The 12,807-nt window shown below is 42.1% G+C and overlaps 1 pseudogene; it reads right to left on the bottom strand.

The window, feature by feature from the left end:
- Window positions 1-250: 250 nt before the first annotated feature.
- LOC118675095 overlaps window positions 251-12,807 on the bottom strand; it is a 30,085-nt pseudogene continuing 17,528 nt past the window's right edge.

The raw sequence follows: 12,807 nt of genomic DNA, 5'->3' as shown, positions 1-12,807 counted from the left end.
ATGCCCATGGGAATTTACACAGCCATGTGACCCATGTGTCATCTTGAAAGTGCTCTTTTTTTTTTTTTTAACATTTCCAATTTTTATTCATAAAATTAATCCAAACAGCAGCAATAGATATACCAGGCCACATATCAATAACAAACCAGCAAGGAAACAAAATATTCCAGAGACATCTTGAACAATTTTAAAGGAATACACACTAGGCTAAAAACCTACAGCTAAACTGTGGTTACACAACAGGTTACATTTAATCCTGCATTTTCTCAATAAGTTCTTCCTTATATTTGCCTTTCTCTTTTCCGATTTGGCTTCGTGTTCAAGAATTTTTTTCCGATCTTTGTCCAGTTTTAGCCTGGTGATAACCACCTTGCTGGGGTGAATGCCCACGTGGACAGTTGTGCCGTTAGCCTTCTCACGCTGCACTCGCTCGATGTAGATGACGTATTTCTTTCTGTATACCTGGATCACCTTGCCGATTTGCTGACCTTTGTAGTGTCTTCGAACCACCTGGACCTCGTCATCGGCCTTGCGGATGGGCATGGAGCGGACGTTGTACTTCTGCCGCAGCTCCTTGGAGAGCAGGGAAGACATGATCTTGCGGCGCTTGTGCGAGGGGGCATTGAAGTGGCGTTTGCGGTTTTTGCTGCGTTCCGAGGTCATGAAGGGGTTGAACTTCACGGTGACCGTCTGGCTCCAGAAGTGCTCCTGAAAGTGCTAACTCTCGAAAGTGCAAGGGAGTTAATCCTTCACCAGTGAAGGCAGGAGCCAGTGAATGAATACTTCTCTCTTCCTTCCCTTGGTTGGACAATTGAAAAGCACATTCTACATGGCCTCAGAATATTTCCAGGGGAATAGAACCCCATGTGTCCAAAGCAGTGACGTCCTATCCCTCATCCTTGGGCTGACTTTCCTGTTTTACTCTTCCCTTCTTTGACTCATGTTCCATGGGATCACTTCTGAAAACAAACAAACAAAAAAACCTATTTCATGCCCTTGTCTCAGGCTATACTTTTGGGGGAAATTAAGTCTAAAAGATTTGATAGTGGATGTGACCTTAGAAATAAAAGTCTCAGGATGGGATTCTGGAATTGGATCAGACAGCAATGAGAATCCCATTGTTGGTGGTAAATGGAGTAATGATAACCCTTGACATACAGTAATCTCATAATTAGTAAAAGTCTTACTAGTGGTATATTGTAATAAGATATAGAAGGAAGGTGAAACATTGATTTAAGAGGAACGATAGTATATGAATAGCCTGGGCAATATAATAATAAAAGCATAATATGCTAATTGGACTAAACAGCCAAACGACCTTCTGGACATCCTTCTGGATGAAGCCAGGGCTGTGAGGGCCGAGGCAAGCTGCCGCAGCTGCAAAGGCTGAGCCCCTTCTACAAATTCCGTGCACCAGGCCTCTAGTGGTATTATAATAATTACTAGAGGCCCGTTGCACAAAGAGATTCGTGCAATAGGCCTTCCTTCCCCTGGCTGCCGGCACTGGTTTTCTTCCGGCACCCAGGACCCAGGCCTTCGCTCCGGCCGCAGCGGAGAAGCCAAGCCTCTTCAGTCTTCAGTCTTCTTCAGTCTTCGCTCTGCGCCTGCATATGCAAATTAGCTGCCATCTTTGTTGGGTTAATTTGCATACTCATCCTGATTGGCTGGGGGGTGTAGCAGAGTGATACCAATTTGCATGTTTCTCTTTTATTAGTGTAGAAGTATAGATGGTGTTAGTTGGCTTTTTTTCCCCCCTTGGGTTGGCTTTTGTAATGGCTGTTGAAGTATTGAAAAACAAAAAACAGGATCAGGTTAGCTATCAACATAAATATATATGTCAACCCTGGCTTGAGTGATACACTAAAGTACTTATTTACTTCTCCTTCTTCATCAATCACTTCTTTTGTTTCTTCCTCTGACTTCTCTACTGCATGTTACAGTTCCTAAAAGTTCAGTCTTAGGTTCTTTATTTCTTGTGCTTTCCAATGATGAATTACCTTTATCCTGTATCTTTAGTTATTATCTTCATTCCAATGGCTCTCTGGTATGTCTGCCATCCTTTCATGTAGCTTTATGTTCTTGAGTATCTTGCTTCAAATATATTAAATGACTTTGGACAGTATGTCAGTAAATCACCACAAGATGGCAGCCTTGCTAGTTTTGACTACCCTGAATCCAGTTATTCACTTCTTCAAGTTGGAGGGGTTAAGAGCGACTTCTAGTAAGACTTTAATGTTATTGATATACTTGTTGAGAGCCTACTCAATATCAATTCTTTGAATATATTTGTATTTGTTTAAAATATATTTTATTGATTTTTTACAGAGAGGAAGGGAGAGGGATAGAGAGCTAGAAACATCAATGAGAGAGAAACATCGATCAGCTGCTTCCCGCACGCCCCCCACTGGGGATGTGCTCACAACCAAGGTACATGCCCCTGACCGGAACCGAACCCAGGACCCTTGAGTCCACAGGCCGACGCTCTATCCACTGAGCCAAACCGGTTCTGGCTATTCGTATTTTTTAATATTTGCAAAAGTTAAGTATAATTCCCTTTGCAGATGAGAAAATTGAGTTAAAAATGGTTAACTTGCTCAAAGTCAGGACCTAGATTTAAAATCAGTTTTGACTCCAAAGCCAATTCTTTTTCCATTACATAAGTAAATCTCAAACTGCAACAGTATTATTTACGTTCTTTTGTTTTTAATTACAATTAACAGAAAACCAACTTGAACCAGCTTAACAACAACACAACAGACCATTTGGGAGTGTCTCGTGGAACCCTAAGCAGAAACAATGTCCTGGCTTTAAAAGAGAGAATGACCCTGGCTGGTGGGGCTTAATTGGTTGAGCATTGTCTCATGCACTGAAAGAGTTTTTTTGTTCCATTCCTGATCAATTGTGGGCTTGGTCCCCAGTAGGGGGTATGCAGAAGGCACCTGATCAATGTTTCTCTCTGTCTCTCTCCTTCTCTCCCCCCACCTCTCTAAAATAATATTTTTAAAGAGAAAGAGAAAGAGAGAGAGAGAAAAGAGAGAATAAAACCAGAAACTGGAAAGCCTTCAAGATTTGAGGAGAAAGGGAGGAGCAAGGGGAAAGGAAATAAAATAGCACAATTTTAATGCATTTTAGATATTGAGCCCCATGAAAAGTTCAATTTGAAAAATAAGTATTAACTATATTAGACAGTACTTTTAAACTACTGAAGTAATATATGTAGCCATTTCCACATTGTTGCACATTTGGGAGATGTTGGATTTTTTTTTTCTATTTTTTCACTCTAATAAGTAAAACTGTGATGAATATTCTTTCATTTTGTACTAGACAGTGCATGAAGTCATCCGGTGTTTGCATTTCCCCTGGCCCTTACAAATTTCCTTAAGGGAGGAGAGGGATGGGGGTGTAGCCTTAGGTAATTATAGCCTTTGCCTGAGGCCAGTGCTACTTGGACCTTCCCTGATTGTCAGCCAGTCCAGAAATACTTAGTGAGCATCTAACTACATGCCAGGCACTACCGGGCACTGTGGATATAAAGGTGAATAAAATAGGTACAGAATGTCATGAAATTACTCTAGTGGGGAAGACAACATGAAACATATTCCACTAAATAATTATAAGAATCACAAGCAGCCCCGGCCAGCGTGGCACAGTGGTTGAGCACCGGCCTATGAACCAGGTGGTCACGGTTCAATACCTGATCAGGTCATATGCCATGGTTGTGGACTCGATCCCCAGTATGGGGCATGCAGGAGGCAGCCAATTGATGATTCTCTCTCAACATTGATGTTTCTATCTCTCTCTCCCTCTCCTTTCCTCACTGACCACAAGTGACAAGAGATGTTTAGAACATCTCTTTGTTCTAAAGCAAGCATGCCAAATTCGCGGCCCACAATGAATATTTTTGCAGCTCAGCCAAAATAACTGTATGCAAGAAACGTTTTAATAAAAATTTTAAAATTTCGTAACTTAATTTTCACAATATCCTGTTATACATAATTATTAATAACGAACTACAATGCTCATAATGACTCATTACTATAATCATGTTGCATTCATTTTCCTTATGTGCCTTACTCACAGGCACACCATTTCTCTCCACTAATACGAGCAGTGAATATTTTAGCAGCTGATTGCCATGTCATTAGTCTTGGACTGACTTGTTTGGTATGCGCAAGAGGAAATATTTCACTTTTGGAGAATAAGAAAAATAGGTTTATTTGTGTTGCGCTTATTAATTTGTGCAGTTATTCAGTGTCTGGTAAGTTAATGTTCAAGAAAAAATATTAATTTTATTAAAATGCTCTATTATTTTATGTTAACGGTTACTTATTTACTTCAGCCCTTTGTATTCAGCATATCTCTATTGAAATAAACCTATGTTTCTATGAAAATTGAAGCTTTTGTTTTTTTTGCAGCCCACATAAACTTAAACCTTGTTTATTTGGTCCCTGTTAGCCTTTGAGTTTGACATGCTTGTTCTCAAGATTCAAGAAACAGTAAACAGACAATCTGGGGAGATTAGGGCAAGCTGCCCTGAGGAAATTTTTCTTAACTGAGACCTGAAGGATGAGTAAGATTAGTCAAACAAAGAGATTGGAGAAGAGCTGTTTGAGCAGAGAGAAAAAGTGTGCAGGTCCAAAGGTGAGAGAAAGATCAGCAGTTTCAAGGGATTGAGAAAAGTTCAGTGTGGCTGGACACAGAGAATAAAGGGAAGTGATAAGAGATTGAAGTGAAAGAGACATCAGGGTCCAGATCTTGCAAAGCTCTTTTAAACTATATGAAGGATTCTATAATATATTAGTGGCCCAGTGCATGGATTCATGCACATTTAAAGGAAATTAATTAGAAGAAATATTTTAATATCGCTATTTGCCCTTTCTCTATAATAGAAGTGTCAGTCAAATTCATGATCAACAATGACAGATGGAAACACATGTGTGCGATTGGCACCAGCAAGAGCTTTATATGTATCGTGCATGCACAAGTCAACTTGGCCTTTTACCTACACTAATAAAAGAGAAACATGCAAATTGGTGTCACTCCGCTACACCCACCAGCCAATCAGAGTGACTATGCAAATTAACCCAACAAAGATGGCGGTTAATTTGTATACGCAGGCACAGAGCGAAGACAGAAGGCTCTGGCCAGAGTGAAGACTGAAGACTGAAGAGGCTTGGCTTCTCCACTGCAGCCGGACCAAAGGTCTGGGTTCCGGGTGCCGGAGGAAAACCAGTGCTGGAGGAAAACTGGTGCCGGCAGCCAGGGGAAGGAAGGCCTATTTCGCGAATCTTCGTGCATTGGGCCTCTAGTATATATAGAATAAACTTGCTTAATTAGATCTGCTTTCTGATTTAGCTACACCTTTTCCCAGCCCAGTCAGTGAAGCACCCCAAATTCTCTTTCAGGTAGTTGTCAGCAACACAGCAGTAAATATCAACAGGAAGCAGATTATTATTGTAGATCATGCAGGGAGAACAAAGGGTAAGATATTTAACTGCAGCAGTGTTTGACTATATTCTGCACAGTGAGAAAACCTGAAGTCATTTTCAAGGTCCACCATTTCTTACTTCTTTTCAGGCAGCTCAAGTTTCTAAGCTTTCTAAATCTCTGTTTTCTGGCTAATGAACAGAAAATAGGATTCCACCAAGTCTCCTATCTACCTACTCCAGGACTTCTGTGAGGATCAAATGAGATGAGGCATGGGAAAACGCTTCACAGACATTTGGTTAAAGTGTGAAATGTTTGCATCTGGCTATAAAGCAAGTTGTGTTACTGGGTTGAAGAAACTGCAAGGAGGCTAGTCGTCACTAGGGAGAGGAAGCGGGATGTTGCTACATGACATCATTACCCAGCACCCACAGTGACCATTTCGGGCTGGGCTGGACTGTGGGCTGCATTTTGCACCATGGGGTCTTGGCAGCATCGGCTGTGATTTGGTGGGCTGTGGCTCCGGAGTGGTGGCGGGGCCTGTGTCCCACTTGGGGGAAGCCGAGTGTTGCTTTGTGGGTGCCAGGTTCGCAGTGCCATTTCTCTGTAAATGGCCAGTGCACGCCATGGCAGCTCCTGCACTGAGCGTCTGACCCCTGGTGGTCAGTGCACGTCATAGCGACCAGTCAGACACTTAGCATATTAGCCTTTTATATATATAGATTCCAAGGCTTTTAGGAAATCACTGAAAGACTTTAAACTGAGAAAGTACACAGTCCTATTTATGTTTGAACAAGAACATTCTGGCCATGGGGTGGAGGCCAGTGGGGCTAGGAGTGAGGGTCTGATGCAGATGTCCTGGCAAGATATGAGAGTGGTTTGGACAGCAGTAGATAAAAAGAAATGGACAGATTTGAGAGTGAGTGATCTAAGAGTTGGACATTACAGGAGCTAGGTTGTTTATGAGAGTGTGTGAGTAGTCAAGTAGACTATTAGTTTTCTGGGTTGAGCAGCTGGGGAGACGGTATTTCTTTATAGAGACTGGGAACACTGGAGGAAGACTAAGATTGAGGGGAAAAAGTGATGAGTTCAGTTTTAGACATGTTCAGTTTGAGGTGTCTGTGAGATTTCCTGAATGTGCAGGTAGACCTAGGACTGGAGCTTTGAAGACAAGTCTGGCCAGGAGGTGTGGATTTAGGAGTCCTAAGATTGAAAGAATATAAAATGAGACCAGAAAAAGGTCAGCCAGAGCTATTGAGGAGCTACATTAATAGTAGTTGGAAGAGAAGCCAGAAAAGGATAGTTAGGCCCTAACCTGTTTGGCTCAGTGGATAGAGTGTCGGCCTGCAAACTCAAGGGTCCCAGGTTCAATTCCGGTCAAGGGCATGTACCTTGGTTGCGGGCACATACCCAGTAGGGAGTGTGCAGGAGGCAGCTGATCGATATTTCTCTCCCATCGATGTTTCTATCCCTCTCCCTCCTCTTTGTAAAAAATCCATAAAATATATTTTTAAAAAAAGAAAAGAAAAGGATAGTTAGAAGGAGCAACCAGAGAGGTAACAGAAAATCAAGAAAGCCAAGGGAGCCCTAACTGGTTTGGCTCAATAGATAGAGCGTTGGCCCGCGGACTGAAAGGTCCCAGGTTTGATTCCGGTCAAGGGCATGTACCTTGGTTGCGGGCACAGCCCTAGTAGGAGGTGTGCAGGAGGCAGCTGATCAATGTTTCTAACTTTCTATCACTCTCCCTTCATCTCTGTAAAAAATCAATAAAATATATTTTTTTTAAAAAAAGAAAGGAAGCCAAGGGAAGAAAATATTTCAGAACGTCAGTGGATACCTGTACTAAATGCAATAGTGATCAAATGAAAAGAGGATGGAAAAGTGTCCATTGGATTTAGAAACATGGTGGCCATTGGTGATATTATCAATAGTAATTCTGTAAAGTGGTAGTAGGCAGAGACTAGATAGGAGTAGGATAAGTGAAAGGTGAGAAAATGGGTACAGCATTGTAGGTCACTTGAAAAATTTTCTCTGAAAATGAGACAATCAAAAGGTTTTGAGGGAAACATTCATTTACTCTGTTCTTCAAGCTAAAGACTGGGGAGTCATATTCAACTCTTTTTTCTCTCATGTCCCACTTCCATCAACAAAGCCTGTGGGCTCCAGTTTCAAAATATATTCTGAATCTCACCACCTATTCCTCTTCCCACTACTACCTACTCCAAATCACTATTGTCTCTTGCCTGGACTATCTTTAAGAGCCTCTTAATTTACCTCTTCATTTGGTCTCTCCCTAACACCCTTCCCTACATAGCAGATCTGTGAACCGTAAGAGGCAAGTTATCTCTCCCCTATATATTTTGTACACACAATGGTGGAAAAGGCACAGGATAATCTGTATAGTCATTCCCCTTCCAAGAGAGGGAAAGTAGGAGGCACACACAACAGAGCCAATTCTGAAGTCCAACAAGTCTATGTTGATTAGAGCTTAATCCAATTGCCTGAGAGTTGTTCTTGTTCACTGTGGGCTTGGTTCAACCCTTTGAATCATTTCTTCCTTTTCCATAAGAAAATTGAGTTTACAACTGAGCAGTCCTCTGAGTAACTCCTGCTGAGACAGGAAAAAGGGAGAAAGAGAGAGAAAAACATCCATGTGGGAGAGAAACATTGATTGGTTGCATCCCAACTGGGGATCAAACCCACAACCTGGGTATGTGTTATGACCAGGAATTGAACCAGTTACCTTTCTTTTTTTTTTTTTTTTTAAATTAAATCTTTATTGTTCAGATTATTACATTTGTTCCTCTTTTTTTTCCCCCCATAACTCCCCTCCTCCCAGTTCCCGCCCCACCCTCCGCCCTCACTCCCCACCCACTGTCCTCATCCATAGGTGCACGATTTTTGTCCAGTCTCTTCCCGCATCTCCCACACCCCTTTCCCCCCCAGGAATAGTCAGTCCATTCCCTTTCTATGTCCCTGATTCTATTATAATCAACAGTTCATTCTGTTCATCAGATTATTTATTCACTTGATTCTTAGATTCACTTGTTGATAGATGCATATTTGTTGTTCATAATTTGTATCTTTACCTTTTTCTTCCTCTTCCTCTTCTTAAAGGATACCTTTCAGCATTTCATATAATCCTGGTTTGGTGGTGATGAACTCCTTTAGCTTTTCCTTATCTGTGAAGCTCTTTATCTGACCTTCAATTCTGAATGATAGCTTTGCTGGATAAAGTAATCTTGGTTGTAGGTTCTTGGTATTCATCACTTTGAATATTTCTTGCCACTCCCTTCTGGCCTGCAAAGTTTCTGTTGAGAAATCAGCTGACAGTCGTATGGGTATTCCCTTGTAGGTAACTGAGTTTCTTTCTCTTGCTGTTTTTAAGATTCTCTCTTTATCTTTTGCTCTTGGCATTTTAATTATGATGTGTCTTGGTGTGGTCCTCTTTGGATTCCTTTTGTTTGGGGTTCTCCGCGCTTCTTGGACCTGTAAGTCCATTTCTTTCACCAGGTGGGGGAAGTTTTCTGTCATTATTTCTTCAAATAGGTTTTCAATATCTTGCTCTCTCTCATCTTCTGGCACCCCTATAATTCTGATGTTGGTACGCTTGAAGCTGTCCCAGAGGCTCCTTACACTATCCTCGCATTTTTGGATTCTTTTTTCATTTTGCTTTTCCTGTTGGGTGTTTTTTGCTTCCTCGCATTTCAAATCATTGACTTGATTCTTGCGCTCCTCTGGTCTGCTGTCGGGAGTCTGTATAATATTCGTTATTTCAGTCCAGTGTATGCTTAATTTCTAGTTGGTTCCCCAATATAAGATCGAGGGTCTCATTAGTTTTCTTGTAGATCTCATTAAGTTTATCGGCGGCTTCTAAACAGTTCTTGAGAGACCTTAAAAGTGTGGTTCTGAACTCTATATCTTCCATTGACAATTTTGTCCTGTTTCTTTGTCTCCGCATTTTGTTATGCTTCCTTGGTGCACCCCCTAGTGGTCTTTGTTTGCAGTCTTATAGTTAAATCTTGATTGTTGTAGCTAATTCCAGGGAGGGTTTGACCTCCAGGCCAAGTGGCTATGAGAATCAGCTGTGTCAGCAGTGAGAGAACTTCTGTCCTCTAGGGAGGTGCTAATCTGGCATTTGCCTGAGGCTATCCGGCAAATGCCTCAGTGCAGGGCTTGGGCGGGGCGGGTTGCACAGGATCAACAGGGTGGGCTGGAGAGAGCAGTTATGGCGGCTCTCAGTCCTGTCCCCAGGGGCTCTGCCTCTCTGAGTCCCAGCACCCGCTGCAAAGCTCAGAGAGAAAGCTGCACTCGCTCTGACCGAAGCCAGACAGTCCCGCTTCTCCTGTTTGAGTCTGGGTCCCTAAAGACTCACCCGGATCTGGAGCTCAGAGTCTGCGACTCCCTCCCGATTGAAAACGCCAACCGCGCCCTCCACCGCCAGCCTGCTACTCGCACTCCGCACCTCAGAATTTGACTTCAGCACTGTGCCTCCTCTGAGTGTCCGTATGCGTTTCTCTTTCCTCCTAGTTGTAGGACTTCCACTCAGCCGGTGTTCCTGTGGTTCTGGGTGATGTCCCTTCCGTTTTTTGGTTTCACTTTTGAAGTAGTTGTTCAAAGCAGCAAACTCTGGCGTTAACCTATGCCGCCATCTTGGTTCTCCCAATTTGTCTGAACCAGTTACCTTTCATTGCATGGGACAACACTCAACCAACTGAGCTACACTGGCCAGGGCTTTTTTTTTTTTTTTTTTTTTTTTTAACATTGAATATCGACGTGAAAGTGAAATGTGCATGGGCTGCCTCCTACACGAACTCCTACCAGGGATCGAGCCCACAGCCTGAAAATGTGCCCTGCCCAGGAATTGAATCCACAACATTTTGGTACATAGGAAATTGCCCAACCAACTGAGCCACACCTGTCAGGGCTGGTGTCTCTTCTTATAAAGACACTAATACTGTCAGGTCAGGGACCCCCCATCATGACCGCATTTAACCTTAATTGCTTCCTTAGAGACTCCATTTCCAAAAACAGCCACACTGGGGGTTGGGTCTTCAACATTTGAATTTGGATGGGGACACATTCAGTGTATACATTAATTTCTCAGGAACCTCCTGAGAAACAGTCTTGATCTCTGTCCACTATTTGATTCAGACACATACAAATTTATCTGATGGGTTGGTATGGCCCTGACTGATTTCAGGAAGCTCAAATGTGCACTTGAGGGAAAATGAAAGAGAAGGAGGAGGCTGCATGAGGCTGTCATAAGACAAATCCAGTAACGGACTCTGAGAGGGGAATAACAGGTCACTGCACTACACAATACCAAAAACACCATACACATCATAATGTTTGTGAATGGAAGTTTCTGGAGTTTTTTGTAGTGCAAAACCTGTAAGGCCATACCTAAATGGTAGTTCTGAATACAATGTATCAGCAATTACTGGTACCCTTCCTGAAACCTTTCCAATCCAGACACTGTGTTGGAATGTCTGGGGAGAAAGGTGCTATATACATGATTTGAAAAAGTTGAATCATTAAATATCATCTCATTTGGGGGTCTTCTTTGCTATCTATGGTATTCTTCTGAGTTTATTGTCCTTTTGCTATGGGATCCTGCAGGGATTGGACCGAAACCGGCTCTCCGACATCCCCCAAGGGGTCCCGGATTGCGAGAGGGTGCAGGCCAGGCTGAGGGACCCCACTGGTGCACGGGGCTGGGGAGGGACCTTGGAAGGGCTCCAGGTCATGTCCAGCCCATCTTAGCATATTAGGCTTTTATTATATAGGATATATATTTTTTTATTGAATTCAGAGAGGAAGGGAGAGGGAGAGAGAGATAGAAACATCAGTGATGAGTGAATCACTGATCGGCTGCTTCCTGCATGCCCCACACTGGGGATCCAGCTCACAACCTGGGCATGTGCCCTGACCGGGAATCAAACCTGGGACCACCTAGTTCATAGGTTGATGCTCAACCACTGAACCACGCTGGCTGGGCTATGGGACCCTTTTAATTGAGCTTAATACTAAGGGACCAACTACTAGTTAAAGTACTTTGGCTACACGCGCCAGGAGCTAAGTTTGGATAACTTAAGGTGAAACATGAAGGAACTTATTGAAATAAAATATGAAAATCCATAAAGTCAAAAGACAATCTGAGCAGCCAAGTTTCAACATATTCAGGAATCAGGGCAGTTCTGCATTTGTAGGTAGCAGAAATGAATAAAAAGTCTCTTCAGAATGCTACCCCAGAATGAGTCAGCTTCAAGAGTTTTCTGCCCTCCTGTCTTCCACTAAAGAGACAGAGGAAGCTCTTCCATTTGCCTTAGTTGGGATTAGATACCATCCTCTGACTAGGGAAGGGCAGAGAACGATGATTGACAGCCCCATCAAACCAGTGTGCAATGGTGAGGAGGCAGTGTACAAAACAAGGAGATAGAATGCTGATAGAGAAAAACAACAGATGTTTTCTGCATTCCAACCATGGGTTGCCAAGCAACGTCTTCCCACTTTTTTTTATATCATATATAATTTTTTTAAATGCCTCTGCCTAACAATATAATTATCTCACATGCAAACAAAAAAATACACTCAATTTCTAAAAGGAGACAGCCCACATCCAGTTATGGCATCCGTTCCCTGGTTCCATCATGATCCCCCTGCATATTGTGCAACTTGTGGACAAAATGACAAACTTAACCATCACCAACCCACACCATATGCTATTCTAGGGCAAAGGAAAAGGAAAGAAAAGGATAATTACTTTTAAATATATCTGGCTTTCTTCATATTACTATATGTGGAGTTTAGAAGAAAAAATAGTGTTTCTCCTTTTTACGCTCACACTTTTGACATCAGGTGTGTCCCCCCTTTTGCTTTGATCTCTGCCCCCAAGTTATGGACAATCAAAACACTCTGGACTTGCATTAACTTAGGTAGCTCCATCTTTACACAAAATTGCACAAAGTAACTGGACTAGTCTTAGCACTTCCTAGGTGTAGAACCCCTTCCCTTCATCACACATTGAAGTCTCACTGAGTTACATTTTTAATAATAATTTTTAAATGTTAAACCACCATTATAAAAATATATAATCCTCAGACCCCCATATAACCCAACTTCTTCTCTTTCATACCTCAGTGAGTGGCAAAATCGAAAATTTCACTATTGAGAGACCTTAATTTTTTACTTATAGATCAAGTTAATAAAAGATCAATATTTTCCTGACTAAACTATATATGCAGAATATTCCACATCTCCCAGCAATGTGAAGGGCAAGGTGAAAATTCAAATTTTCAGTGTGGCTAAAAAAATCATTCTACTTCCAACTTTACCTAATATTCTATGCTTCCTATTTATTAAGTATCACATACTTAA

This window comes from Myotis myotis, unplaced genomic scaffold (assembly GCF_014108235.1).
Source record: "Myotis myotis isolate mMyoMyo1 unplaced genomic scaffold, mMyoMyo1.p scaffold_m19_p_2, whole genome shotgun sequence".
Taxonomy (NCBI): domain Eukaryota; kingdom Metazoa; phylum Chordata; class Mammalia; order Chiroptera; family Vespertilionidae; genus Myotis; species Myotis myotis.
The sequence above is the reverse complement of the archived record's forward strand: the minus strand, read 5'-3'. Positions and strand labels throughout refer to the sequence as shown.